The sequence below is a fragment of the Leishmania major genome, chromosome 2 (genome assembly GCF_000002725.2).
Source record: "Leishmania major strain Friedlin complete genome, chromosome 2".
NCBI classification, from domain to species: Eukaryota; Euglenozoa; class Kinetoplastea; order Trypanosomatida; family Trypanosomatidae; genus Leishmania; species Leishmania major.
The window spans coordinates 268940-288874 of NC_007244.2; the positions used below are offsets into that span (position 1 = coordinate 268940).

Sequence of the window (19935 nt, forward strand, 5' to 3'; positions counted from 1 at the left end):
TTCAAAATGCCCGTTGGGGTCGCAAATACGGCTTTTGGTAAGGGGTTCTCAATGCGATCGCGCCGTCCGCAGGCTTAACGCGGTAGACGTCTCGACACCCCTCGATGTACCAGGAATCGCAGCCGCCAACGCACCAATGTTTCCCCCACGCATATAGGTGGCCGCTTTCGGCTAACTGTCGCCTTGCTCTCCTGCGGTGCGGTGGGCTTTTCGTCCGGTGCCGCGGGAAACCTCAGCGTACTCGGAAAGATGCGGTGCCCTCCAAAACTGCTTCGGCCAGAAACATTCCGAGGATTCCATAACAACTCGGCCAACGCCATACCAACGCCAAGTTCACCGGAAAAACAGGCGGCGTAAAGGCGCATCGGTGACCGGTCCGCTCCCCTTCGCGCAAAAAAAAGCGGCTTCTCGCCGCGATTTTTCGTGCAGAAGACAGCAAAAACTATCCCACTTTCTACACCCACGTCACCCCACCACGGCTGGAAAATTGAACGGAGAAAGTCGGCACAACCAACACAGTGTCTGTTCACCAAGGCTTTCAGCGCAACCACTTAACCGTAGATTACGCGACTGGGTTCGTGCTCCTTCGCAAGCCTCCTCATCATTCACAGCTATACCTCGCCACGCCGCACTGCAAGGGTGCGCCCGCGCCGCTGGGGGCCACGGGGCCGCGGAGCAGGCGTCCCCCGAGCGCCGCGGCCCAGGAGAAACGCGGCCGCGGTGTGCGTGCGCGCGGCCGCCTCCGTCCCGCGGGCGCTGCCGGCGAGTGTGTGTCGGGGGCGCGGCGCCGCCTGGCCCGTGGGGAGCGCGGTGCGCGGCAGTGTGCATGACACGCGGCGGCGTGCGCGGGGAACGGCCACCCCCCAGCGCCGGGCTGCGGTGGTGATGGCTTTTAACTAACGCTATATAAGTATCAGTTTCTGTACTTTATTGGTATGCGAAACTTCCGGAACCTGTCTTCCGGCAAGATTTTGGAAGCGCGCAAGCGCTATTTTTTTTTGTGTGCGTGCGTGTGGTGGTGGCGGCGCCCTGCTGTCCGGCGGGTGGCGCGGCTCCCGTGGCGGTGGCCACGCCGCACTGCAAGGGTGCGCCCGCGCCGCTGGGGGCCACGGGGCCGCGGAGCAGGCGTCCCCCGAGCGCCGCGGCCCAGGAGCAACGCGGCCACGGTGTGCGTGCGCGCGGCCGCCTCCGTCCCGCGGGCGCTGCGGGCGAGTGTGTGTCGGGGGCGCGGCACCGCCTGGCCCGTGGGGAGCGCGGTGGGCATGACACGCGGCGGTGTGCATGACACGCGGCGGCGTGCGCGGGGAACGGCCACCCCCCAGCGCCGGGCTGCGGTGGTGATGGCTTTTAACTAACGCTATATAAGTATCAGTTTCTGTACTTTATTGGTATGCGAAACTTCCGGAACCTGTCTTCCGGCAAGATTTTGGAAGCGCGCAAGCGCTATTTTTTTTTGTGTGCGTGCGTGTGGTGGTGGCGGCGCCCTGCTGTCCGGCGGGTGGCGCGGCTCCCGTGGCGGTGGCCACGCCGCACTGCAAGGGTGCGCCCGCGCCGCTGGGGGCCACGGGGCCGCGGAGCAGGCGTCCCCCGAGCGCCGCGGCCCAGGAGCAACGCGGCCGCGGTGTGCGTGCGCGCGGCCGCCTCCGTCCCGCGGGCGCTGCCGGCGAGTGTGTGTCGGGGGCGCGGCACCGCCTGGCCCGTGGGGAGCGCGGTGGGCATGACACGCGGCGGTGGGCATGACACGCGGCGGCGTGCGCGGGGAACGGCCACCCCCCAGCGCCGGGCTGCGGTGGTGATGGCTTTTAACTAACGCTATATAAGTATCAGTTTCTGTACTTTATTGGTATGCGAAACTTCCGGAACCTGTCTTCCGGCAAGATTTTGAAAGCGCGCAAGCGCTATTTTTTTTTGTGTGCGTGCGTGTGGTGGTGGCGGCGCCCCCCTGCTGTCCGGCGGGTGGCGCGGCTCCCGTGGCGGTGGCCACGCCGCACTGCAAGGGTGCGCCCGCGCCGCTGGGGGCCACGGGGCCGCGGAGCAGGCGTCCCCCGAGCGCCGCGGCCCAGGAGCAACGCGGCCGCGGTGTGCGTGCGCGCGGCCGCCTCCGTCCCGCGGGCGCTGCCGGCGAGTGTGTGTCGGGGGCGCGGCACCGCCTGGCCCGTGGGGAGCGCGGTGCGCGGCGGTGTGCATGACACGCGGCGGCGTGCGCGGGGAACGGCCACCCCCCAGCGCCGGGCTGCGGTGGTGATGGCTTTTAACTAACGCTATATAAGTATCAGTTTCTGTACTTTATTGGTATGCGAAACTTCCGGAACCTGTCTTCCGGCAAGATTTTGGAAGCGCGCAAGCGCTATTTTTTTTTGTGTGCGTGCGTGTGGTGGTGGCGGCGCCCCCCTGCTGTCCGGCGGGTGGCGCGGCTCCCGTGGCGGTGGCCACGCCGCACTGCAAGGGTGCGCCCGCGCCGCTGGGGGCCACGGGGCCGCGGAGCAGGCGTCCCCCGAGCGCCGCGGCCCAGCAGCAACGCGGCCGCGGTGTGCGTGCGCGCGGCCGCCTCCGTCCCGCGGGCGCTGCCGGCGAGTGTGTGTCGGGGGCGCGGCACCGCCTGGCCCGTGGGGAGCGCGGTGGGCATGACACGCGGCGGTGGGCATGACACGCGGCGGCGTGCGCGGGGAACGGCCACCCCCCAGCGCCGGGCTGCGGTGGTGATGGCTTTTAACTAACGCTATATAAGTATCAGTTTCTGTACTTTATTGGTATGCGAAACTTCCGGAACCTGTCTTCCGGCAAGATTTTGGAAGCGCGCAAGCGCTATTTTTTTTTGTGTGCGTGCGTGTGGTGGTGGCGCCCCCCTGCTGTCCGGCGGGTGGCGCGGCTCCCGCGGCGGTGGCCACGCCGCGCTGCAAGGGTGCGCCCGCGCCGCTGGGGGCCACGGGGCCGCGGAGCAGGCGTCCCCCGAGCGCCGCGGCCCAGGAGCAACGCGGCCGCGGTGTGCGTGCGCGCGGCCGCCTCCGTCCCGCGGGCGCTGCGGGCGAGTGTGTGTCGGGGGCGCGGCACCGCCTGGCCCGTGGGGAGCGCGGTGGGCATGACACGCGGCGGTGGGCATGACACGCGGCGGCGTGCGCGGGGAACGGCCACCCCCCAGCGCCGGGCTGCGGTGGTGATGGCTTTTAACTAACGCTATATAAGTATCAGTTTCTGTACTTTATTGGTATGCGAAACTTCCGGAACCTGTCTTCCGGCAAGATTTTGGAAGCGCGCAAGCGCTATTTTTTTTTGTGTGCGTGCGTGTGGTGGTGGCGCCCCCCTGCTGTCCGGCGGGTGGCGCGGCTCCCGCGGCGGTGGCCACGCCGCGCTGCAAGGGTGCGCCCGCGCCGCTGGGGGCCACGGGGCCGCGGAGCAGGCGTCCCCCGAGCGCCGCGGCCCAGGAGCAACGCGGCCGCGGTGTGCGTGCGCGCGGCCGCCTCCGTCCCGCGGGCGCTGCGGGCGAGTGTGTGTCGGGGGCGCGGCACCGCCTGGCCCGTGGGGAGCGCGGTGGGCATGACACGCGGCGGTGGGCATGACACGCGGCGGCGTGCGCGGGGAACGGCCACCCCCCCGCGCCGGGCTGCGGTGGTGATGGCTTTTAACTAACGCTATATAAGTATCAGTTTCTGTACTTTATTGGTATGCGAAACTTCCGGAACCTGTCTTCCGGCAAGATTTTGGAAGCGCGCAAGCGCTATTTTTTTTTGTGTGCGTGCGTGTGGTGGTGGCGGCGCCCCCCTGCTGTCCGGCGGGTGGCGCGGCTGCCGTGGCGGTGGCCACGCCGCACTGCAAGGGTGCGCCCGCGCCGCTGGGGGCCACGGGGCCGCGGAGCAGGCGTCCCCCGAGTGCCGCGGCCCAGCAGCAACGCGGCCGCGGTGTGCGTGCGCGCGGCCGCCTCCGTCCCGCGGGCGCTGCCGGCGAGTGTGTGTCGGGGGCGCGGCACCGCCTGGCCCGTGGGGAGCGCGGTGCGTGGCGGTGTACATGCCACGCGGCGGCGTGCGCGGGGAACGGCCACCCCCCAGCGCCGGGCTGCGGTGGTGATGGCTTTTAACTAACGCTATATAAGTATCAGTTTCTGTACTTTATTGGTATGCGAAACTTCCGGAACCTGTCTTCCGGCAAGATTTTGGAAGCGCGCAAGCGCTATTTTTTTTTGTGTGCGTGCGTGTGGTGGTGGCGCCCCCCTGCTGTCCGGCGGGTGGCGCGGCTCCCGTGGCGGTGGCCACGCCGCGCTGCAAGGGTGCGCCCGCGCCGCTGGGGGCCACGGGGCCGCGGAGCAGGCGTCCCCCGAGCGCCGCGGCCCAGGAGCAACGCGGCCGCGGTGTGCGTGCGCGCGGCCGCCTCCGTCCCGCGGGCGCTGCCGGCGAGTGTGTGTCGGGGGCGCGGCACCGCCTGGCCCGTGGGGAGCGCGGTGGGCATGACACGCGGCGGTGTGCATGACACGCGGCGGCGTGCGCGGGGAACGGCCACCCCCCCGCGCCGGGCTGCGGTGGTGATGGCTTTTAACTAACGCTATATAAGTATCAGTTTCTGTACTTTATTGGTATGCGAAACTTCCGGAACCTGTCTTCCGGCAAGATTTTGGAAGCGCGCAAGCGCTATTTTTTTTTGTGTGCGTGCGTGTGGTGGTGGCGCCCCCCTGCTGTCCGGCGGGTGGCGCGGCTCCCGCGGCGGTGGCCACGCCGCACTGCAAGGGTGCGCCCGCGCCGCTGGGGGCCACGGGGCCGCGGAGCAGGCGTCCCCCGAGTGCCGCGGCCCAGCAGCAACGCGGCCGCGGTGTGCGTGCGCGCGGCCGCCTCCGTCCCGCGGGCGCTGCCGGCGAGTGTGTGTCGGGGGCGCGGCACCGCCTGGCCCGTGGGGAGCGCGGTGCGCGGCGGTGTGCATGACACGCGGCGGCGTGCGCGGGGAACGGCCACCCCCCAGCGCCGGGCTGCGGTGGTGATGGCTTTTAACTAACGCTATATAAGTATCAGTTTCTGTACTTTATTGGTATGCGAAACTTCCGGAACCTGTCTTCCGGCAAGATTTTGGAAGCGCGCAAGCGCTATTTTTTTTTGTGTGCGTGTGGTGGTGGCGCCCCCCTGCTGTCCGGCGGGTGGCGCGGCTCCCGCGGCGGTGGCCACGCCGCACTGCAAGGGTGCGCCCGCGCCGCTGGGGGCCACGGGGCCGCGGAGCAGGCGTCCCCCGAGTGCCGCGGCCCAGCAGCAACGCGGCCGCGGTGTGCGTGCGCGCGGCCGCCTCCGTCCCGCGGGCGCTGCCGGCGAGTGTGTGTCGGGGGCGCGGCACCGCCTGGCCCGTGGGGAGCGCGGTGCGCGGCGGTGGGCATGACACGCGGCGGCGTGCGCGGGGAACGGCCACCCCCCCGCGCCGGGCTGCGGTGGTGATGGCTTTTAACTAACGCTATATAAGTATCAGTTTCTGTACTTTATTGGTATGCGAAACTTCCGGAACCTGTCTTCCGGCAAGATTTTGGAAGCGCGCAAGCGCTATTTTTTTTTGTGTGCGTGCGTGTGGTGGTGGCGCCCCCCTGCTGTCCGGCGGGTGGCGCGGCTCCCGCGGCGGTGGCCACGCCGCGCTGCAAGGGTGCGCCCGCGCCGCTGGGGGCCACGGGGCCGCGGAGCAGGCGTCCCCCGAGCGCCGCGGCCCAGGAGCAACGCGGCCGCGGTGTGCGTGCGCGCGGCCGCCTCCGTCCCGCGGGCGCTGCGGGCGAGTGTGTGTCGGGGGCGCGGCACCGCCTGGCCCGTGGGGAGCGCGGTGCGCGGCGGTGTGCATGACACGCGGCGGCGTGCGCGGGGAACGGCCACCCCCCCGCGCCGGGCTGCGGTGGTGATGGCTTTTAACTAACGCTATATAAGTATCAGTTTCTGTACTTTATTGGTATGCGAAACTTCCGGAACCTGTCTTCCGGCAAGATTTTGGAAGCGCGCAAGCGCTATTTTTTTTTGTGTGCGTGCGTGTGGTGGTGGCGGCGCCCCCCTGCTGTCCGGCGGGTGGCGCGGCTCCCGTGGCGGTGGCCACGCCGCACTGCAAGGGTGCGCCCGCGCCGCTGGGGGCCACGGGGCCGCGGAGCAGGCGTCCCCCGAGCGCCGCGGCCCAGGAGCAACGCGGCCGCGGTGTGCGTGCGCGCGGCCGCCTCCGTCCCGCGGGCGCTGCCGGCGAGTGTGTGTCGGGGGCGCGGCACCGCCTGGCCCGTGGGGAGCGCGGTGCGCGGCGGTGTGCATGACACGCGGCGGCGTGCGCGGGGAACGGCCACCCCCCCGCGCCGGGCTGCGGTGGTGATGGCTTTTAACTAACGCTATATAAGTATCAGTTTCTGTACTTTATTGGTATGCGAAACTTCCGGAACCTGTCTTCCGGCAAGATTTTGGAAGCGCGCAAGCGCTATTTTTTTTTGTGTGCGTGCGTGTGGTGGTGGCGCCCCCCTGCTGTCCGGCGGGTGGCGCGGCTCCCGCGGCGGTGGCCACGCCGCGCTGCAAGGGTGCGCCCGCGCCGCTGGGGGCCACGGGGCCGCGGAGCAGGCGTCCCCCGAGCGCCGCGGCCCAGGAGCAACGCGGCCACGGTGTGCGTGCGCGCGGCCGCCTCCGTCCCGCGGGCGCTGCCGGCGAGTGTGTGTCGGGGGCGCGGCACCGCCTGGCCCGTGGGGAGCGCGGTGGGCATGACACGCGGCGGTGGGCATGACACGCGGCGGCGTGCGCGGGGAACGGCCACCCCCCAGCGCCGGGCTGCGGTGGTGATGGCTTTTAACTAACGCTATATAAGTATCAGTTTCTGTACTTTATTGGTATGCGAAACTTCCGGAACCTGTCTTCCGGCAAGATTTTGGAAGCGCGCAAGCGCTATTTTTTTTTGTGTGCGTGCGTGTGGTGGTGGCGGCGCCCTGCTGTCCGGCGGGTGGCGCGGCTCCCGCGGCGGTGGCCACGCCGCGCTGCAAGGGTGCGCCCGCGCCGCTGGGGGCCACGGGGCCGCGGAGCAGGCGTCCCCCGAGCGCCGCGGCCCAGGAGCAACGCGGCCGCGGTGTGCGTGCGCGCGGCCGCCTCCGTCCCGCGGGCGCTGCCGGCGAGTGTGTGTCGGGGGCGCGGCACCGCCTGGCCCGTGGGGAGCGCGGTGCGCGGCGGTGGGCATGACACGCGGCGGCGTGCGCGGGGAACGGCCACCCCCCAGCGCCGGGCTGCGGTGGTGATGGCTTTTAACTAACGCTATATAAGTATCAGTTTCTGTACTTTATTGGTATGCGAAACTTCCGGAACCTGTCTTCCGGCAAGATTTTGGAAGCGCGCAAGCGCTATTTTTTTTTGTGTGCGTGCGTGTGGTGGTGGCGCCCCCCTGCTGTCCGGCGGGTGGCGCGGCTCCCGCGGCGGTGGCCACGCCGCGCTGCAAGGGTGCGCCCGCGCCGCTGGGGGCCACGGGGCCGCGGAGCAGGCGTCCCCCGAGTGCCGCGGCCCAGCAGCAACGCGGCCGCGGTGTGCGTGCGCGCGGCCGCCTCCGTCCCGCGGGCGCTGCCGGCGAGTGTGTGTCGGGGGCGCGGCACCGCCTGGCCCGTGGGGAGCGCGGTGCGCGGCGGTGGGCATGACACGCGGCGGCGTGCGCGGGGAACGGCCACCCCCCCGCGCCGGGCTGCGGTGGTGATGGCTTTTAACTAACGCTATATAAGTATCAGTTTCTGTACTTTATTGGTATGCGAAACTTCCGGAACCTGTCTTCCGGCAAGATTTTGGAAGCGCGCAAGCGCTATTTTTTTTTGTGTGCGTGCGTGTGGTGGTGGCGGCGCCCCCCTGCTGTCCGGCGGGTGGCGCGGCTCCCGTGGCGGTGGCCACGCCGCACTGCAAGGGTGCGCCCGCGCCGCTGGGGGCCACGGGGCCGCGGAGCAGGCGTCCCCCGAGTGCCGCGGCCCAGCAGCAACGCGGCCGCGGTGTGCGTGCGCGCGGCCGCCTCCGTCCCGCGGGCGCTGCCGGCGAGTGTGTGTCGGGGGCGCGGCACCGCCTGGCCCGTGGGGAGCGCGGTGCGCGGCGGTGGGCATGACACGCGGCGGCGTGCGCGGGGAACGGCCACCCCCCAGCGCCGGGCTGCGGTGGTGATGGCTTTTAACTAACGCTATATAAGTATCAGTTTCTGTACTTTATTGGTATGCGAAACTTCCGGAACCTGTCTTCCGGCAAGATTTTGGAAGCGCGCAAGCGCTATTTTTTTTTGTGTGCGTGCGTGTGGTGGTGGCGCCCCCCTGCTGTCCGGCGGGTGGCGCGGCTCCCGCGGCGGTGGCCACGCCGCGCTGCAAGGGTGCGCCCGCGCCGCTGGGGGCCACGGGGCCGCGGAGCAGGCGTCCCCCGAGTGCCGCGGCCCAGGAGCAACGCGGCCGCGGTGTGCGTGCGCGCGGCCGCCTCCGTCCCGCGGGCGCTGCCGGCGAGTGTGTGTCGGGGGCGCGGCACCGCCTGGCCCGTGGGGAGCGCGGTGCGCGGCGGTGTGCATGACACGCGGCGGCGTGCGCGGGGAACGGCCACCCCCCCGCGCCGGGCTGCGGTGGTGATGGCTTTTAACTAACGCTATATAAGTATCAGTTTCTGTACTTTATTGGTATGCGAAACTTCCGGAACCTGTCTTCCGGCAAGATTTTGGAAGCGCGCAAGCGCTATTTTTTTTTGTGTGCGTGTGGTGGTGGCGCCCCCCTGCTGTCCGGCGGGTGGCGCGGCTCCCGTGGCGGTGGCCACGCCGCACTGCAAGGGTGCGCCCGCGCCGCTGGGGGCCACGGGGCCGCGGAGCAGGCGTCCCCCGAGTGCCGCGGCCCAGCAGCAACGCGGCCGCGGTGTGCGTGCGCGCGGCCGCCTCCGTCCCGCGGGCGCTGCCGGCGAGTGTGTGTCGGGGGCGCGGCACCGCCTGGCCCGTGGGGAGCGCGGTGCGCGGCGGTGGGCATGACACGCGGCGGCGTGCGCGGGGAACGGCCACCCCCCAGCGCCGGGCTGCGGTGGTGATGGCTTTTAACTAACGCTATATAAGTATCAGTTTCTGTACTTTATTGGTATGCGAAACTTCCGGAACCTGTCTTCCGGCAAGATTTTGGAAGCGCGCAAGCGCTATTTTTTTTTGTGTGCGTGCGTGTGGTGGTGGCGCCCCCCCCCCGCGCCGGGCTGCGGTGGTGATGGCTTTTAACTAACGCTATATAAGTATCAGTTTCTGTACTTTATTGGTATGCGAAACTTCCGGAACCTGTCTTCCGGCAAGATTTTGGAAGCGCGCAAGCGCTATTTTTTTTGTGTGCGTGCGTGTGGTGGTGGCGGCGCCCCCCTGCTGTCCGGCGGGTGGCGCGGCTCCCGCGGCGGTGGCCACGCCGCACTGCAAGGGTGCGCCCGCGCCGCTGGGGGCCACGGGGCCGCGGAGCAGGCGTCCCCCGAGTGCCGCGGCCCAGCAGCAACGCGGCCGCGGTGTGCGTGCGCGCGGCCGCCTCCGTCCCGCGGGCGCTGCCGGCGAGTGTGTGTCGGGGGCGCGGCACCGCCTGGCCCGTGGGGAGCGCGGTGCGCGGCGGTGTGCATGACACGCGGCGGCGTGCGCGGGGAACGGCCACCCCCCAGCGCCGGGCTGCGGTGGTGATGGCTTTTAACTAACGCTATATAAGTATCAGTTTCTGTACTTTATTGGTATGCGAAACTTCCGGAACCTGTCTTCCGGCAAGATTTTGGAAGCGCGCAAGCGCTATTTTTTTTTGTGTGCGTGCGTGTGGTGGTGGCGCCCCCCTGCTGTCCGGCGGGTGGCGCGGCTCCCGCGGCGGTGGCCACGCCGCGCTGCAAGGGTGCGCCCGCGCCGCTGGGGGCCACGGGGCCGCGGAGCAGGCGTCCCCCGAGTGCCGCGGCCCAGGAGCAACGCGGCCGCGGTGTGCGTGCGCGCGGCCGCCTCCGTCCCGCGGGCGCTGCCGGCGAGTGTGTGTCGGGGGCGCGGCACCGCCTGGCCCGTGGGGAGCGCGGTGCGCGGCGGTGGGCATGACACGCGGCGGCGTGCGCGGGGAACGGCCACCCCCCCGCGCCGGGCTGCGGTGGTGATGGCTTTTAACTAACGCTATATAAGTATCAGTTTCTGTACTTTATTGGTATGCGAAACTTCCGGAACCTGTCTTCCGGCAAGATTTTGGAAGCGCGCAAGCGCTATTTTTTTTTGTGTGCGTGTGGTGGTGGCGCCCCCCTGCTGTCCGGCGGGTGGCGCGGCTCCCGCGGCGGTGGCCACGCCGCACTGCAAGGGTGCGCCCGCGCCGCTGGGGGCCACGGGGCCGCGGAGCAGGCGTCCCCCGAGTGCCGCGGCCCAGCAGCAACGCGGCCGCGGTGTGCGTGCGCGCGGCCGCCTCCGTCCCGCGGGCGCTGCCGGCGAGTGTGTGTCGGGGGCGCGGCACCGCCTGGCCCGTGGGGAGCGCGGTGCGCGGCGGTGGGCATGACACGCGGCGGCGTGCGCGGGGAACGGCCACCCCCCAGCGCCGGGCTGCGGTGGTGATGGCTTTTAACTAACGCTATATAAGTATCAGTTTCTGTACTTTATTGGTATGCGAAACTTCCGGAACCTGTCTTCCGGCAAGATTTTGGAAGCGCGCAAGCGCTATTTTTTTTTGTGTGCGTGTGGTGGCGGCGCCCCCCTGCTGTCCGGCGGGTGGCGCGGCTGCCGTGGCGGTGGCCACGCCGCGCTGCAAGGGTGCGCCCGCGCCGCTGGGGGCCACGGGGCCGCGGAGCAGGCGTCCCCCGAGCGCCGCGGCCCAGGAGCAACGCGGCCGCGGTGTGCGTGCGCGCGGCCGCCTCCGTCCCGCGGGCGCTGCCGGCGAGTGTGTGTCGGGGGCGCGGCACCGCCTGGCCCGTGGGGAGCGCGGTGCGCGGCGGTGTGCATGACACGCGGCGGCGTGCGCGGGGAACGGCCACCCCCCAGCGCCGGGCTGCGGTGGTGATGGCTTTTAACTAACGCTATATAAGTATCAGTTTCTGTACTTTATTGGTATGCGAAACTTCCGGAACCTGTCTTCCGGCAAGATTTTGGAAGCGCGCAAGCGCTATTTTTTTTTGTGTGCGTGCGTGTGGTGGTGGCGCCCCCCTGCTGTCCGGCGGGTGGCGCGGCTCCCGCGGCGGTGGCCACGCCGCGCTGCAAGGGTGCGCCCGCGCCGCTGGGGGCCACGGGGCCGCGGAGCAGGCGTCCCCCGAGTGCCGCGGCCCAGCAGCAACGCGGCCGCGGTGTGCGTGCGCGCGGCCGCCTCCGTCCCGCGGGCGCTGCCGGCGAGTGTGTGTCGGGGGCGCGGCACCGCCTGGCCCGTGGGGAGCGCGGTGCGCGGCGGTGGGCATGACACGCGGCGGCGTGCGCGGGGAACGGCCACCCCCCCGCGCCGGGCTGCGGTGGTGATGGCTTTTAACTAACGCTATATAAGTATCAGTTTCTGTACTTTATTGGTATGCGAAACTTCCGGAACCTGTCTTCCGGCAAGATTTTGGAAGCGCGCAAGCGCTATTTTTTTTTGTGTGCGTGCGTGTGGTGGTGGCGGCGCCCCCCTGCTGTCCGGCGGGTGGCGCGGCTGCCGTGGCGGTGGCCACGCCGCACTGCAAGGGTGCGCCCGCGCCGCTGGGGGCCACGGGGCCGCGGAGCAGGCGTCCCCCGAGTGCCGCGGCCCAGCAGCAACGCGGCCGCGGTGTGCGTGCGCGCGGCCGCCTCCGTCCCGCGGGCGCTGCCGGCGAGTGTGTGTCGGGGGCGCGGCACCGCCTGGCCCGTGGGGAGCGCGGTGCGCGGCGGTGTGCATGACACGCGGCGGCGTGCGCGGGGAACGGCCACCCCCCCGCGCCGGGCTGCGGTGGTGATGGCTTTTAACTAACGCTATATAAGTATCAGTTTCTGTACTTTATTGGTATGCGAAACTTCCGGAACCTGTCTTCCGGCAAGATTTTGGAAGCGCGCAAGCGCTATTTTTTTTTGTGTGCGTGCGTGTGGTGGTGGCGCCCCCCTGCTGTCCGGCGGGTGGCGCGGCTGCCGCGGCGGTGGCCACGCCGCGCTGCAAGGGTGCGCCCGCGCCGCTGGGGGCCACGGGGCCGCGGAGCAGGCGTCCCCCGAGTGCCGCGGCCCAGCAGCAACGCGGCCGCGGTGTGCGTGCGCGCGGCCGCCTCCGTCCCGCGGGCGCTGCCGGCGAGTGTGTGTCGGGGGCGCGGCACCGCCTGGCCCGTGGGGAGCGCGGTGCGCGGCGGTGGGCATGACACGCGGCGGCGTGCGCGGGGAACGGCCACCCCCCCGCGCCGGGCTGCGGTGGTGATGGCTTTTAACTAACGCTATATAAGTATCAGTTTCTGTACTTTATTGGTATGCGAAACTTCCGGAACCTGTCTTCCGGCAAGATTTTGGAAGCGCGCAAGCGCTATTTTTTTTTGTGTGCGTGCGTGTGGTGGTGGCGCCCCCCTGCTGTCCGGCGGGTGGCGCGGCTCCCGCGGCGGTGGCCACGCCGCGCTGCAAGGGTGCGCCCGCGCCGCTGGGGGCCACGGGGCCGCGGAGCAGGCGTCCCCCGAGTGCCGCGGCCCAGCAGCAACGCGGCCGCGGTGTGCGTGCGCGCGGCCGCCTCCGTCCCGCGGGCGCTGCCGGCGAGTGTGTGTCGGGGGCGCGGCACCGCCTGGCCCGTGGGGAGCGCGGTGCGCGGCGGTGGGCATGACACGCGGCGGCGTGCGCGGGGAACGGCCACCCCCCCGCGCCGGGCTGCGGTGGTGATGGCTTTTAACTAACGCTATATAAGTATCAGTTTCTGTACTTTATTGGTATGCGAAACTTCCGGAACCTGTCTTCCGGCAAGATTTTGGAAGCGCGCAAGCGCTATTTTTTTTTGTGTGCGTGCGTGTGGTGGTGGCGGCGCCCCCCTGCTGTCCGGCGGGTGGCGCGGCTGCCGTGGCGGTGGCCACGCCGCACTGCAAGGGTGCGCCCGCGCCGCTGGGGGCCACGGGGCCGCGGAGCAGGCGTCCCCCGAGTGCCGCGGCCCAGCAGCAACGCGGCCGCGGTGTGCGTGCGCGCGGCCGCCTCCGTCCCGCGGGCGCTGCCGGCGAGTGTGTGTCGGGGGCGCGGCACCGCCTGGCCCGTGGGGAGCGCGGTGCGCGGCGGTGGGCATGACACGCGGCGGCGTGCGCGGGGAACGGCCACCCCCCAGCGCCGGGCTGCGGTGGTGATGGCTTTTAACTAACGCTATATAAGTATCAGTTTCTGTACTTTATTGGTATGCGAAACTTCCGGAACCTGTCTTCCGGCAAGATTTTGGAAGCGCGCAAGCGCTATTTTTTTTTGTGTGCGTGCGTGTGGTGGTGGCGCCCCCCTGCTGTCCGGCGGGTGGCGCGGCTCCCGCGGCGGTGGCCACGCCGCGCTGCAAGGGTGCGCCCGCGCCGCTGGGGGCCACGGGGCCGCGGAGCAGGCGTCCCCCGAGTGCCGCGGCCCAGGAGCAACGCGGCCGCGGTGTGCGTGCGCGCGGCCGCCTCCGTCCCGCGGGCGCTGCCGGCGAGTGTGTGTCGGGGGCGCGGCACCGCCTGGCCCGTGGGGAGCGCGGTGCGCGGCGGTGTGCATGACACGCGGCGGCGTGCGCGGGGAACGGCCACCCCCCCGCGCCGGGCTGCGGTGGTGATGGCTTTTAACTAACGCTATATAAGTATCAGTTTCTGTACTTTATTGGTATGCGAAACTTCCGGAACCTGTCTTCCGGCAAGATTTTGGAAGCGCGCAAGCGCTATTTTTTTTTGTGTGCGTGTGGTGGTGGCGCCCCCCTGCTGTCCGGCGGGTGGCGCGGCTCCCGCGGCGGTGGCCACGCCGCACTGCAAGGGTGCGCCCGCGCCGCTGGGGGCCACGGGGCCGCGGAGCAGGCGTCCCCCGAGTGCCGCGGCCCAGCAGCAACGCGGCCGCGGTGTGCGTGCGCGCGGCCGCCTCCGTCCCGCGGGCGCTGCCGGCGAGTGTGTGTCGGGGGCGCGGCACCGCCTGGCCCGTGGGGAGCGCGGTGCGCGGCGGTGGGCATGACACGCGGCGGCGTGCGCGGGGAACGGCCACCCCCCCGCGCCGGGCTGCGGTGGTGATGGCTTTTAACTAACGCTATATAAGTATCAGTTTCTGTACTTTATTGGTATGCGAAACTTCCGGAACCTGTCTTCCGGCAAGATTTTGGAAGCGCGCAAGCGCTATTTTTTTTTGTGTGCGTGCGTGTGGTGGTGGCGGCGCCCCCCTGCTGTCCGGCGGGTGGCGCGGCTGCCGTGGCGGTGGCCACGCCGCACTGCAAGGGTGCGCCCGCGCCGCTGGGGGCCACGGGGCCGCGGAGCAGGCGTCCCCCGAGTGCCGCGGCCCAGCAGCAACGCGGCCGCGGTGTGCGTGCGCGCGGCCGCCTCCGTCCCGCGGGCGCTGCCGGCGAGTGTGTGTCGGGGGCGCGGCACCGCCTGGCCCGTGGGGAGCGCGGTGCGCGGCGGTGGGCATGACACGCGGCGGCGTGCGCGGGGAACGGCCACCCCCCAGCGCCGGGCTGCGGTGGTGATGGCTTTTAACTAACGCTATATAAGTATCAGTTTCTGTACTTTATTGGTATGCGAAACTTCCGGAACCTGTCTTCCGGCAAGATTTTGGAAGCGCGCAAGCGCTATTTTTTTTTGTGTGCGTGCGTGTGGTGGTGGCGCCCCCCTGCTGTCCGGCGGGTGGCGCGGCTCCCGCGGCGGTGGCCACGCCGCGCTGCAAGGGTGCGCCCGCGCCGCTGGGGGCCACGGGGCCGCGGAGCAGGCGTCCCCCGAGCGCCGCGGCCCAGGAGCAACGCGGCCGCGGTGTGCGTGCGCGCGGCCGCCTCCGTCCCGCGGGCGCTGCCGGCGAGTGTGTGTCGGGGGCGCGGCACCGCCTGGCCCGTGGGGAGCGCGGTGCGCGGCGGTGGGCATGACACGCGGCGGCGTGCGCGGGGAACGGCCACCCCCCAGCGCCGGGCTGCGGTGGTGATGGCTTTTAACTAACGCTATATAAGTATCAGTTTCTGTACTTTATTGGTATGCGAAACTTCCGGAACCTGTCTTCCGGCAAGATTTTGGAAGCGCGCAAGCGCTATTTTTTTTTGTGTGCGTGCGTGTGGTGGTGGCGCCCCCCTGCTGTCCGGCGGGTGGCGCGGCTCCCGCGGCGGTGGCCACGCCGCGCTGCAAGGGTGCGCCCGCGCCGCTGGGGGCCACGGGGCCGCGGAGCAGGCGTCCCCCGAGCGCCGCGGCCCAGGAGCAACGCGGCCACGGTGTGCGTGCGCGCGGCCGCCTCCGTCCCGCGGGCGCTGCGGGCGAGTGTGTGTCGGGGGCGCGGCACCGCCTGGCCCGTGGGGAGCGCGGTGCGCGGCGGTGTGCATGACACGCGGCGGCGTGCGCGGGGAACGGCCACCCCCCAGCGCCGGGCTGCGGTGGTGATGGCTTTTAACTAACGCTATATAAGTATCAGTTTCTGTACTTTATTGGTATGCGAAACTTCCGGAACCTGTCTTCCGGCAAGATTTTGGAAGCGCGCAAGCGCTATTTTTTTTTGTGTGCGTGCGTGTGGTGGTGGCGGCGCCCTGCTGTCCGGCGGGTGGCGCGGCTCCCGTGGCGGTGGCCACGCCGCACTGCAAGGGTGCGCCCGCGCCGCTGGGGGCCACGGGGCCGCGGAGCAGGCGTCCCCCGAGCGCCGCGGCCCAGGAGCAACGCGGCCGCGGTGTGCGTGCGCGCGGCCGCCTCCGTCCCGCGGGCGCTGCGGGCGAGTGTGTGTCGGGGGCGCGGCACCGCCTGGCCCGTGGGGAGCGCGGTGGGCATGACACGCGGCGGTGGGCATGACACGCGGCGGCGTGCGCGGGGAACGGCCACCCCCCAGCGCCGGGCTGCGGTGGTGATGGCTTTTAACTAACGCTATATAAGTATCAGTTTCTGTACTTTATTGGTATGCGAAACTTCCGGAACCTGTCTTCCGGCAAGATTTTGGAAGCGCGCAAGCGCTATTTTTTTTGTGTGCGTGCGTGTGGTGGTGGCGGCGCCCTGCTGTCCGGCGGGTGGCGCGGCTCCCGTGGCGGTGGCCACGCCGCACTGCAAGGGTGCGCCCGCGCCGCTGGGGGCCACGGGGCCGCGGAGCAGGCGTCCCCCGAGCGCCGCGGCCCAGGAGCAACGCGGCCGCGGTGTGCGTGCGCGCGGCCGCCTCCGTCCCGCGGGCGCTGCCGGCGAGTGTGTGTCGGGGGCGCGGCACCGCCTGGCCCGTGGGGAGCGCGGTGCGCGGCGGTGTGCATGACACGCGGCGGCGTGCGCGGGGAACGGCCACCCCCCCGCGCCGGGCTGCGGTGGTGATGGCTTTTAACTAACGCTATATAAGTATCAGTTTCTGTACTTTATTGGTATGCGAAACTTCCGGAACCTGTCTTCCGGCAAGATTTTGGAAGCGCGCAAGCGCTATTTTTTTTTGTGTGCGTGCGTGTGGTGGCGGCGCCCTGCTGTCCGGCGGGTGGCGCGGCTCCCGTGGCGGTGGCCACGCCGCACTGCAAGGGTGCGCCCGCGCCGCTGGGGGCCACGGGGCCGCGGAGCAGGCGTCCCCCGAGCGCCGCGGCCCAGGAGCAACGCGGCCGCGGTGTGCGTGCGCGCGGCCGCCTCCGTCCCGCGGGCGCTGCGGGCGAGTGTGTGTCGGGGGCGCGGCACCGCCTGGCCCGTGGGGAGCGCGGTGGGCATGACACGCGGCGGTGGGCATGACACGCGGCGGCGTGCGCGGGGAACGGCCACCCCCCCGCGCCGGGCTGCGGTGGTGATGGCTTTTAACTAACGCTATATAAGTATCAGTTTCTGTACTTTATTGGTATGCGAAACTTCCGGAACCTGTCTTCCGGCAAGATTTTGGAAGCGCGCAAGCGCTATTTTTTTTTGTGTGCGTGCGTGTGGTGGTGGCGGCGCCCTGCTGTCCGGCGGGTGGCGCGGCTCCCGCGGCGGTGGCCACGCCGCGCTGCAAGGGTGCGCCCGCGCCGCTGGGGGCCACGGGGCCGCGGAGCAGGCGTCCCCCGAGCGCCGCGGCCCAGGAGCAACGCGGCCACGGTGTGCGTGCGCGCGGCCGCCTCCGTCCCGCGGGCGCTGCCGGCGAGTGTGTGTCGGGGGCGCGGCACCGCCTGGCCCGTGGGGAGCGCGGTGGGCATGACACGCGGCGGTGGGCATGACACGCGGCGGCGTGCGCGGGGAACGGCCACCCCCCAGCGCCGGGCTGCGGTGGTGATGGCTTTTAACTAACGCTATATAAGTATCAGTTTCTGTACTTTATTGGTATGCGAAACTTCCGGAACCTGTCTTCCGGCAAGATTTTGGAAGCGCGCAAGCGCTATTTTTTTTTGTGTGCGTGCGTGTGGTGGTGGCGCCCCCCTGCTGTCCGGCGGGTGGCGCGGCTGCCGTGGCGGTGGCCACGCCGCGCTGCAAGGGTGCGCCCGCGCCGCTGGGGGCCACGGGGCCGCGGAGCAGGCGTCCCCCGAGCGCCGCGGCCCAGGAGCAACGCGGCCGCGGTGTGCGTGCGCGCGGCCGCCTCCGTCCCGCGGGCGCTGCCGGCGAGTGTGTGTCGGGGGCGCGGCACCGCCTGGCCCGTGGGGAGCGCGGTGGGCATGACACGCGGCGGTGTGCATGACACGCGGCGGCGTGCGCGGGGAACGGCCACCCCCCAGCGCCGGGCTGCGGTGGTGATGGCTTTTAACTAACGCTATATAAGTATCAGTTTCTGTACTTTATTGGTATGCGAAACTTCCGGAACCTGTCTTCCGGCAAGATTTTGGAAGCGCGCAAGCGCTATTTTTTTTTGTGTGCGTGCGTGTGGTGGTGGCGCCCCCCTGCTGTCCGGCGGGTGGCGCGGCTCCCGCGGCGGTGGCCACGCCGCGCTGCAAGGGTGCGCCCGCGCCGCTGGGGGCCACGGGGCCGCGGAGCAGGCGTCCCCCGAGCGCCGCGGCCCAGGAGCAACGCGGCCACGGTGTGCGTGCGCGCGGCCGCCTCCGTCCCGCGGGCGCTGCGGGCGAGTGTGTGTCGGGGGCGCGGCACCGCCTGGCCCGTGGGGAGCGCGGTGGGCATGACACGCGGCGGTGGGCATGACACGCGGCGGCGTGCGCGGGGAACGGCCACCCCCCAGCGCCGGGCTGCGGTGGTGATGGCTTTTAACTAACGCTATATAAGTATCAGTTTCTGTACTTTATTGGTATGCGAAACTTCCGGAACCTGTCTTCCGGCAAGATTTTGGAAGCGCGCAAGCGCTATTTTTTTTTGTGTGCGTGCGTGTGGTGGTGGCGGCGCCCCCCTGCTGTCCGGCGGGTGGCGCGGCTCCCGTGGCGGTGGCCACGCCGCACTGCAAGGGTGCGCCCGCGCCGCTGGGGGCCACGGGGCCGCGGAGCAGGCGTCCCCCGAGCGCCGCGGCCCAGGAGCAACGCGGCCGCGGTGTGCGTGCGCGCGGCCGCCTCCGTCCCGCGGGCGCTGCCGGCGAGTGTGTGTCGGGGGCGCGGCACCGCCTGGCCCGTGGGGAGCGCGGTGGGCATGACACGCGGCGGTGTGCATGACACGCGGCGGCGTGCGCGGGGAACGGCCACCCCCCAGCGCCGGGCTGCGGTGGTGATGGCTTTTAACTAACGCTATATAAGTATCAGTTTCTGTACTTTATTGGTATGCGAAACTTCCGGAACCTGTCTTCCGGCAAGATTTTGGAAGCGCGCAAGCGCTATTTTTTTTGTGTGCGTGTGGTGGTGGCGGCGCCCTGCTGTCCGGCGGGTGGCGCGGCTCCCGTGGCGGTGGCCACGCCGCACTGCAAGGGTGCGCCCGCGCCGCTGGGGGCCACGGGGCCGCGGAGCAGGCGTCCCCCGAGCGCCGCGGCCCAGGAGCAACGCGGCCGCGGTGTGCGTGCGCGCGGCCGCCTCCGTCCCGCGGGCGCTGCCGGCGAGTGTGTGTCGGGGGCGCGGCACCGCCTGGCCCGTGGGGAGCGCGGTGGGCATGACACGCGGCGGTGGGCATGACACGCGGCGGCGTGCGCGGGGAACGGCCACCCCCCAGCGCCGGGCTGCGGTGGTGATGGCTTTTAACTAACGCTATATAAGTATCAGTTTCTGTACTTTATTGGTATGCGAAACTTCCGGAACCTGTCTTCCGGCAAGATTTTGGAAGCGCGCAAGCGCTATTTTTTTTTGTGTGCGTGCGTGTGGTGGTGGCGGCGCCCCCCTGCTGTCCGGCGGGTGGCGCGGCTCCCGTGGCGGTGGCCACGCCGCACTGCAAGGGTGCGCCCGCGCCGCTGGGGGCCACGGGGCCGCGGAGCAGGCGTCCCCCGAGTGCCGCGGCCCAGCAGCAACGCGGCCGCGGTGTGCGTGCGCGCGGCCGCCTCCGTCCCGCGGGCGCTGCCGGCGAGTGTGTGTCGGGGGCGCGGCACCGCCTGGCCCGTGGGGAGCGCGGTGCGCGGCGGTGGGCATGACACGCGGCGGCGTGCGCGGGGAACGGCCACCCCCCCGCGCCGGGCTGCGGTGGTGATGGCTTTTAACTAACGCTATATAAGTATCAGTTTCTGTACTTTATTGGTATGCGAAACTTCCGGAACCTGTCTTCCGGCAAGATTTTGGAAGCGCGCAAGCGCTATTTTTTTTTGTGTGCGTGCGTGTGGTGGTGGCGGCGCCCCCCTGCTGTCCGGCGGGTGGCGCGGCTGCCGTGGCGGTGGCCACGCCGCACTGCAAGGGTGCGCCCGCGCCGCTGGGGGCCACGGGGCCGCGGAGCAGGCGTCCCCCGAGTGCCGCGGCCCAGGAGCAACGCGGCCGCGGTGTGCGTGCGCGCGGCCGCCTCCGTCCCGCGGGCGCTGCCGGCGAGTGTGTGTCGGGGGCGCGGCACCGCCTGGCCCGTGGGGAGCGCGGTGGGCATGACACGCGGCGGTGGGCATGACACGCGGCGGCGTGCGCGGGGAACGGCCACCCCCCAGCGCCGGGCTGCGGTGGTGATGGCTTTT

General features: G+C 70.6%; 42 non-coding genes across 42 annotated transcripts; all 42 read left to right on the top strand.

Moving 5' to 3' along the window:
* The first annotated feature begins 894 nt into the window (after nucleotides 1–894).
* Nucleotides 895–1349, top strand: LMJF_02_SLRNA_0010. The gene has a single exon (XR_002459997.1). It is a non-coding gene (non-coding RNA).
* On the top strand, nucleotides 1350–1804 carry LMJF_02_SLRNA_0020. Its single transcript, XR_002459998.1, has one exon. It is a non-coding gene (non-coding RNA).
* Nucleotides 1805–2253, top strand: LMJF_02_SLRNA_0030. The gene has a single exon (XR_002459999.1). It is a non-coding gene (non-coding RNA).
* Nucleotides 2254–2711, top strand: LMJF_02_SLRNA_0040. The gene has a single exon (XR_002460000.1). It is a non-coding gene (non-coding RNA).
* Nucleotides 2712–3166, top strand: LMJF_02_SLRNA_0050. The gene has a single exon (XR_002460001.1). It is a non-coding gene (non-coding RNA).
* Nucleotides 3167–3621, top strand: LMJF_02_SLRNA_0060. Its single transcript, XR_002460002.1, has one exon. It is a non-coding gene (non-coding RNA).
* LMJF_02_SLRNA_0070 lies at nucleotides 3622–4070 on the top strand. The gene has a single exon (XR_002460003.1). It is a non-coding gene (non-coding RNA).
* LMJF_02_SLRNA_0080 lies at nucleotides 4071–4525 on the top strand. The gene has a single exon (XR_002460004.1). It is a non-coding gene (non-coding RNA).
* LMJF_02_SLRNA_0090 lies at nucleotides 4526–4971 on the top strand. Its single transcript, XR_002460005.1, has one exon. It is a non-coding gene (non-coding RNA).
* LMJF_02_SLRNA_0100 lies at nucleotides 4972–5413 on the top strand. Its single transcript, XR_002460006.1, has one exon. It is a non-coding gene (non-coding RNA).
* LMJF_02_SLRNA_0110 lies at nucleotides 5414–5859 on the top strand. The gene has a single exon (XR_002460007.1). It is a non-coding gene (non-coding RNA).
* Nucleotides 5860–6308, top strand: LMJF_02_SLRNA_0120. The gene has a single exon (XR_002460008.1). It is a non-coding gene (non-coding RNA).
* On the top strand, nucleotides 6309–6763 carry LMJF_02_SLRNA_0130. Its single transcript, XR_002460009.1, has one exon. It is a non-coding gene (non-coding RNA).
* LMJF_02_SLRNA_0140 lies at nucleotides 6764–7209 on the top strand. The gene has a single exon (XR_002460010.1). It is a non-coding gene (non-coding RNA).
* On the top strand, nucleotides 7210–7655 carry LMJF_02_SLRNA_0150. Its single transcript, XR_002460011.1, has one exon. It is a non-coding gene (non-coding RNA).
* Nucleotides 7656–8104, top strand: LMJF_02_SLRNA_0160. The gene has a single exon (XR_002460012.1). It is a non-coding gene (non-coding RNA).
* Nucleotides 8105–8550, top strand: LMJF_02_SLRNA_0170. The gene has a single exon (XR_002460013.1). It is a non-coding gene (non-coding RNA).
* LMJF_02_SLRNA_0180 lies at nucleotides 8551–8992 on the top strand. Its single transcript, XR_002460014.1, has one exon. It is a non-coding gene (non-coding RNA).
* Nucleotides 8993–9160: 168 nt separating this feature from the next.
* On the top strand, nucleotides 9161–9608 carry LMJF_02_SLRNA_0190. The gene has a single exon (XR_002460015.1). It is a non-coding gene (non-coding RNA).
* On the top strand, nucleotides 9609–10054 carry LMJF_02_SLRNA_0200. The gene has a single exon (XR_002460016.1). It is a non-coding gene (non-coding RNA).
* On the top strand, nucleotides 10055–10496 carry LMJF_02_SLRNA_0210. The gene has a single exon (XR_002460017.1). It is a non-coding gene (non-coding RNA).
* Nucleotides 10497–10938, top strand: LMJF_02_SLRNA_0220. The gene has a single exon (XR_002460018.1). It is a non-coding gene (non-coding RNA).
* On the top strand, nucleotides 10939–11384 carry LMJF_02_SLRNA_0230. The gene has a single exon (XR_002460019.1). It is a non-coding gene (non-coding RNA).
* Nucleotides 11385–11833, top strand: LMJF_02_SLRNA_0240. Its single transcript, XR_002460020.1, has one exon. It is a non-coding gene (non-coding RNA).
* LMJF_02_SLRNA_0250 lies at nucleotides 11834–12279 on the top strand. Its single transcript, XR_002460021.1, has one exon. It is a non-coding gene (non-coding RNA).
* Nucleotides 12280–12725, top strand: LMJF_02_SLRNA_0260. Its single transcript, XR_002460022.1, has one exon. It is a non-coding gene (non-coding RNA).
* On the top strand, nucleotides 12726–13174 carry LMJF_02_SLRNA_0270. Its single transcript, XR_002460023.1, has one exon. It is a non-coding gene (non-coding RNA).
* LMJF_02_SLRNA_0280 lies at nucleotides 13175–13620 on the top strand. Its single transcript, XR_002460024.1, has one exon. It is a non-coding gene (non-coding RNA).
* LMJF_02_SLRNA_0290 lies at nucleotides 13621–14062 on the top strand. The gene has a single exon (XR_002460025.1). It is a non-coding gene (non-coding RNA).
* Nucleotides 14063–14511, top strand: LMJF_02_SLRNA_0300. Its single transcript, XR_002460026.1, has one exon. It is a non-coding gene (non-coding RNA).
* On the top strand, nucleotides 14512–14957 carry LMJF_02_SLRNA_0310. Its single transcript, XR_002460027.1, has one exon. It is a non-coding gene (non-coding RNA).
* LMJF_02_SLRNA_0320 lies at nucleotides 14958–15403 on the top strand. The gene has a single exon (XR_002460028.1). It is a non-coding gene (non-coding RNA).
* LMJF_02_SLRNA_0330 lies at nucleotides 15404–15858 on the top strand. The gene has a single exon (XR_002460029.1). It is a non-coding gene (non-coding RNA).
* Nucleotides 15859–16303, top strand: LMJF_02_SLRNA_0340. The gene has a single exon (XR_002460030.1). It is a non-coding gene (non-coding RNA).
* LMJF_02_SLRNA_0350 lies at nucleotides 16304–16755 on the top strand. The gene has a single exon (XR_002460031.1). It is a non-coding gene (non-coding RNA).
* LMJF_02_SLRNA_0360 lies at nucleotides 16756–17210 on the top strand. Its single transcript, XR_002460032.1, has one exon. It is a non-coding gene (non-coding RNA).
* LMJF_02_SLRNA_0370 lies at nucleotides 17211–17665 on the top strand. The gene has a single exon (XR_002460033.1). It is a non-coding gene (non-coding RNA).
* LMJF_02_SLRNA_0380 lies at nucleotides 17666–18120 on the top strand. The gene has a single exon (XR_002460034.1). It is a non-coding gene (non-coding RNA).
* On the top strand, nucleotides 18121–18578 carry LMJF_02_SLRNA_0390. Its single transcript, XR_002460035.1, has one exon. It is a non-coding gene (non-coding RNA).
* On the top strand, nucleotides 18579–19028 carry LMJF_02_SLRNA_0400. Its single transcript, XR_002460036.1, has one exon. It is a non-coding gene (non-coding RNA).
* Nucleotides 19029–19477, top strand: LMJF_02_SLRNA_0410. Its single transcript, XR_002460037.1, has one exon. It is a non-coding gene (non-coding RNA).
* LMJF_02_SLRNA_0420 lies at nucleotides 19478–19934 on the top strand. The gene has a single exon (XR_002460038.1). It is a non-coding gene (non-coding RNA).
* Nucleotide 19935: the final 1 nt, after the last annotated feature.